The following is a 6,625-nucleotide window of genomic DNA, read 5'->3' as shown; positions in this document are numbered from 1 at the left end:
CCATATGTGTGTTAGAATCTTCAGATATTCATCTAAGATCCCGGAAAAGTTTACATACTTTATGGAAATACTACTCAGGAGAGTTATGTAATACAACAGTTGTGAGCATACACCAAATATGCCCATGGACCAAAGAGAAGTACCAGATTACATACTGTGCCACAGACCAAAGCAGAATCTGAGACTTGGTGTCTGTGCCTTTAGCTAGCACTCACCCTACATCTGTCAAAGTATTAAGAGGTGTGGTGGTATGGATGAGAACTGTCTCCACTGGTGTGTGTCTTTGAACATGTGAGCCCTAGTTGGTGGCAATGCTGGGGCATATTTATGTGCTACAGCTTTGTTGGAGGACAGGCTTTGATGTTAAAAGTCCTGTGCCGTTTGCAGCTCTCCCTCTGATTTATGCTTGCAGTTCAAGATGTGAGCTCCTGGCTTCCTGTTCCTGCTGCCATGCTTACAACATGGTTGCATGCCTCCATCTACCCCTCTGTCACGGACTCTTAGCCATCTCGAACCACAAGCCAAATATACTCTTTCTTCCTTAAGTTGCCTTAGGTTGGGGTGTTTTATACCAGCCACAGGACAGTGATGCCATAGGCAAGTGAAAATATTTTTTCTAAAAAGGAGCTGCTGATGTCCAGCTGTGTTTTCCGTCTCAAAGGAAAAAGCATTTTCCAGGGTTCCATTCAGAGAAACTTTAATCTCATGAGTATGAGTCTTGTAGTAGGACAGAAGGGAAAAGAGGTTGCTGGGAGAACAAAATGTGTCTTCAGTAACTGTGGAAGAAACACGACTTTTCCCACCAAAGACCAATTGAACCCATGGGAAGTGAACTTCAAAAGGAATGTGTTTAAATGAGTTGCCCAGAGAGGCTGAATGAGGCATCAGATAAAGACCCAAGTTGTTTCCACACCATCCAATGGGAGCAGGGACATCACCCATGAAGAGTCACACTCTCAGGATAGCAGTAGGAGAATTGCTAAGATATGTCCTTTGAGGGAAAGAATAAGTCTTTGCTATCAAAGTTGTTAGGGTCAGAGCTTGGGCTTTGGCATCCCTAACAAGCTGGTATCAGCCACCAGTCCCCAACAGGCCAATTAAACATACAAGTGACAGTGAAAAGTAGAAAAAAGATACTTGTTCAATATGGACACATTGGGAAGAACAACAAAGTAGCCTGGTGATGTTCTCTTCATCTTTAGGGTCCTGCCGTGAGGTATAGGTTTAAACAGAGGGCAAGAGCTATGTAGAACTAATCAAGTCTTGTCAAGGTGTGGTCCTGCCCATCATCATTGTCTCAGCTCCAGTCTCTGAGAGCCTGACCAGTCTTCAGGAGTGACTGAAATCTGTTGCAGGGATACAATTTTTTCTTCTGTGGGCACCAGGGCTTCAGCATTTTTCTCCTTTGCCCAGCATGAGATTTCAGGGGAGATTGCAGTTTCTCAGGGTGCTTTGTTTCAATGGTCTCATTTCCAAAGACAGGGACACCTGTGTCTCTTCAGAGTGATTTTACTCCATGTACCTTAAGCATGACTGAATCAGGGCATTGCCAAGAGGAATCTAGTCTATCTTTACTTATGTATCAGGAACTGTGGTGGTTTGAATGAAAACAGACCCCTGGTTCACACTGGCACTATTAGGAGGTGCATTCTCGTTGGAGTAGGTGTGGCCTTGTTGGAGGAAGTGCCTCACTGGGCTTTGGGGTTTTAGAAGCTCAAGCCATGCTTACTGTCTCATGGCTCACTGTCTTTTCCTGCTGCCTGCAGATCCAGATGTAGAACTCTCAGCTAACTCTCCAACACCATGCTGCCTGCCAAGATGGTAATGAATTAAACCTCTGAACTGTAAGCCAGCCCCAGTTGGATGGTCTCCTTTCTAAGAGTTGCCATGGTTATGGTGTCTCTTCACAGCAATAAAACCTAATTAAGAAAAAAGACTTAATTTGAGGACGTAGAAAAGAGGAGAACAAATGCCCTCTCCACTGCATTGCAGGCTAGGAGTGAAAAAGCTACACCTTCTTCAAGTTATGACTTTTAACCACTTTACCGGACTCTGTAATGCTAGATCCTACAGAAACTCAGTACAGCTGACTAACTGAGGTGCCTGTTAACATCTCAAAGCAGACACTGGCATCCAGGCTCACCCAGAATCTAAGTGATTGTTGCAGAGTCCTGGCTTCTCCCGGAACTTTCCACTCCCGTCCACTGCCTCTTGAGCCCCCAGTTTCATGGCCCCACCACCAGTTTCTGGTTCCTCTATGACCACTCGTGGTTTTTTCTCCTCTCTTTGTCCTCATTCTCCTGGTTCTTCTCCTTCTCTTGCCCCTGTCCTCCCTCAGCCCATGTCCGTGGTCTCATCTATTCTGCCAGCCACGTTTAGACTGGACTCTTCCAGACGCCTCTGACTGTTCTCTCCCTCAGATCCACAATAAAAACCTTCTCCTCAACCATAGCTAGCAGTGGTCATGTCCTAATTTCCATTCAGGTAGCTTAGTTACAGAAATTAAACCGTGGTTGATTGTGATTGTGATTAAAATAACCAAAACGCCTTCATTAGTTGAAAATGACCAGAAGAGCTTTAGAAGTAGGTCAAGGATTTCATTTAGGTCAGGGAAAGAAATGAGACTCAGAGAGACAGTGAGATGGTTCAGCAGGAAAATCAGAAGGAGAGAATGGGCTCCACAATGTTGTCCTCTAATATCCACACATGTACTGTGGCATGCATGCACACATACAACAATAATATATTTGTTAATTTAAGAAAAGGAAGAAAAACACATAGATCATATTTCAAGGCAATTGATAATATTTTATATGAGCTCATGTAAATACACTGTTCTAATTGTAAGTGTGTGTGTGTGTGTGTGTGTGTGTGTGTGTGTGTGTGTTGCAATACCTTCAAGAATGCAAACTGGAATACAGTGTGCATGTTTTTATCTGTTTGTTTGTTTTAGTTGGTGGGTATGAGAAAACCAGGTAGAGATGACCAGGCAAACAAAGGACTAGAAACCAGAAAACAAAGGAGCAGTTTCTTACTGGTCCAGTCTATGAAGAAATTTTTTTTTGGTTTTACGAGACAGGGTTTCTCTGTATTGTTTTGGAGGCTGTCGGTCCGGCCCTGCCTTGAACTCACAGAGATCCACTTGCATCTGCCTCCTGAGTGCTGGGATTAATGGCATGCGCCACCACCGCCCGACAATGAAGAAAATTTTGACTAAATGTGTCTACAGAAGGCGATTTCTAGAAACACTTGATTCTACAAACTCAGTTAGCAAAGGACAGGCACCATGTGTGGTTTCAAGGGGTAGGTAGACAGGGAAGACATTCCACTGGACTATCCAAGCTCCACATGTAGTTTTTTTCTCAGCATTTATTCCTATGGTCTCATAATAAACTCACAGTTTGTGTAATTGGGTCTTTGGGATGCATTAATCATGATACAGAATTTTACTGTATCATCACACATCAGGCAGACTGTTAAATATTTGTTGAGTAAGCTATGTTCAACTACAGAACAGATGGTTTTTGCAAAGGCAAGCCTAAGGAAAATGACCTTCAGCTACCCAGGACAGTGCATAGAGATTGGGCCCTGCAAAACACCTTAGATTGGCACCATAAACCACGAAAAGTCTATGTTAGTTCATTTATATTGCAAAAACAAAATGCAACTTCCAAAATGATGAGTTTTTAAAAAAAGAAAAAGTTTAAATGGTTTAACTAATGGAGAGGTTTCCCATTAGTTAAGAAACAAACGCTTGATCCTCACACTTCGGTAGGCTGAGAAATCCAAGGTCTAGATGTTTTTATATTTGTCCATTGTCAAGGATCCAGTCTCAACTTGAGCGCTGGCCTTTTGAATACTGCACCCTCTGAAGCAGTAGAATGGTGCATCCTTACATGACAGAAGATAGAAAACCCCAGTGCTGCATGAAACCTCTTTTGGAAGATCTTAATCACATTCATGAGGGAAGGCTATATTCACCTTTAGAAAGTCCTGCCTCTTAGTACTATCACATTGATGATGCCTGAATTTGGTGGAGCTGCATTCAAATCATGATAGCCTTCTCTTCTCCAAATTTCTCTTTCTTTGCTATAGGGATTGGAAAAGAAAACAATAACAAAACAAACAATAAAGCAAGCAAAAACAAGCAAACAAAAGCAAAAGGCAAAACAAAACTATTTCCCCAGACTCCTTTGTACCAGGACAGTCTTGAGACCCAGTTCTGCCTGGAAAGGTAAATGTAATTTCAGACTGGTCCTTCCATGAATGCTTCACAGAAGATGATAATCTGGCCAGGATTTGTTCTTTTCCTCCTGAAACACTAACATAATGCTCAAAAATAAAACAAAATAAAGACTCTCAATCAGGCTGTTGAAGCAGAATATGAAAAAAGACTAGACTCTTCACCTGATGAATTAAGCTACCAGTCCTGGTATGTCTACCTTGAGAGATCTCTTTTTTTTATTTTAATTATTCACCATAAAACACTTATTTATGTGCTTATTATATGAGGGCATGCCATGGCCTGTTTGTGTAGATCAGAGGAGAACTTGTAGGATTGGTCTTTTCCTTCCATTAAGTAGGTTCAGGGAACTGAACTCAGGTCATCAGACTTGGCAGGAAACATATTTATAAACTAAGCCATCTCAAAAACCCCTGGTGACCTCTTGGGGCTTGAAAAAAAAAACCTCCCCATTAGTTAAACCATTTAAACTTTTCTTTTGTCAGCTGCCCAACAAGCTAAGCAAACTCATCATTTTGGAAGTTGTATAAATGAATCTATTGGAAAAATTCAAGCAAATTCTTGGGAAGATGGTTCCTTAGGTAAAAATGCTTGCTGCACGAGCACGAGCACCTGAGTTTGGCTCCTCTGTACCCACTTGCGTGCCGGGCATGTGTGTGTCCATGACCTCAGCACTAGGGGGGTGGAGACAGTTATATCCTAGGGGAATCACTCACCAGCAAGGCCAGCCAAATCAGCAATCTTTAGGCTCGGTGAGAGAGACCTTATCTTAAAAGAGAAGGTGGAGAGAGATAGAGAAAGCCGCCTGACATTGACCTCTGGTCTCTACGTGGATTTGCATGGGCCAGTGCACCTGCAAAGGCAGTCTACTGTGTCTCTGAGGAGGAGCGGATATGTGACTTAAGTTGGGAATGTACCATTAAAAACAATCCTTAAATATTTGGTCCTTTCTTCACAGCCAAAAAGGAAAAACAAAAGGAAAAATCATACAAACAAGCAAAAAGGGAAGTGTGTCTCATCCTGTGGGAGCTGTGGCTCTGAACCCAGCCTAGGAAATGTAAACCAAGCTGGTTGTTTGCTTTTTCCTTTTATAAGTTATTAACTCTCTCCCTAGTTCCTAGTCTCGGATGCTTCTTGGAACAGGAAAAAAAAACTGCCATGTTCCTGAAGATTGAGCCGAGAATGAAACGGCAAGGGAAGATGCTTTTTTTTTTAAAATGAAAACAAACCCAGTAGAAAAATGTCTTCTATCCACATTCTCCCAGTCTCTATTCACACTATCAGATATAAACCCATCTGTCATTCCACGAGACAACAGCAATCTTCTCCCTCTTAAACACTGCCCAGGAAAATTGCCCTCAGATCCACATGTTGATAGAAAGAACTCAGGGAGCCCTTGCTGTTCATATAGAATCGTGACCTTCTCTCAGCCTTCTCCCCTTCACTCCCCGTCTTGATAGATGAGGCTCTTGAGTCTATGTTTGTGAGAATGGCACACACCAGATCTTCCACTCCTAGACTCCTGCTGACTTATTACCTGCCACTGTCTTCCATAAATTCTACTCTCCAGCCTATCAGACTGTGTAGAATCAGTTGCACACACCAGATTGTCTCGAGGCGCTGTATATTTTTCTAGGTATGCTGTTCCCCGCAACAAGAAGAGCCTTCCTTTCTAGTTCTTGATATCAAAACAGTGTAACAACCACCCAAATCCCAGTGGTTTAATATAACAATCCATTTCTTAGCTCATAATTGTGTCATTCAAAAAGTGGGGCAGAGTTTTGGCTGAGTAGTTCTCCTCTATGCGACAGTCCTAGGATCCTTCATGCCGTTGCATTTAGATGTTGTTGGGAGGTGTGAGGGGACCACTTCTGTGGATAGTGAGTCAGCATTCTGTTTTGTGGTTTTTGTTCCATGCATGTGGTCAGCTTGGACCTTCTCAGGGTTAATAGCAAGCGTGAAATACTTCTTGCTTCCTAACTGGGTTCCACCAACATGTGTTCCCCCCAATACAGGCTGCATAACACCTGCGCTTGTACAGTGTCATTTCAGACAAATTCTACTGGTCCTTATTCTTGTAGCAGGGACAGAAATACATTCTCCCTTTCAGTGTAATTAATGGCAAAGAATGTGCACCCATTTATAATAAAATTATCATCCATAGATCATTGGGCATATTAACAAATATGCCCATTACATCTTCCCATGATGACAGCTGTTTTCTTGTCAATCTCCTAATTGTCGTTCAGATTCAACTAAGCTAGCACCTTGCTGAAATTCTGTTACTCTGTTTATTTCTCATTTCCCTTAAAATCTGGACTTTTGTCTGTACACAAGGCCACCCATTGATAAAGACTGCTTCTCAGTCAGGTACTTCCAGTA

Source organism: Mesocricetus auratus, unplaced genomic scaffold (assembly GCF_017639785.1).
Source record: "Mesocricetus auratus isolate SY011 unplaced genomic scaffold, BCM_Maur_2.0 Super-Scaffold_100024, whole genome shotgun sequence".
Classification (NCBI taxonomy): domain Eukaryota; kingdom Metazoa; phylum Chordata; class Mammalia; order Rodentia; family Cricetidae; genus Mesocricetus; species Mesocricetus auratus.
The sequence above is the reverse complement of the archived record's forward strand: the minus strand, read 5'-3'. Positions refer to the sequence as shown.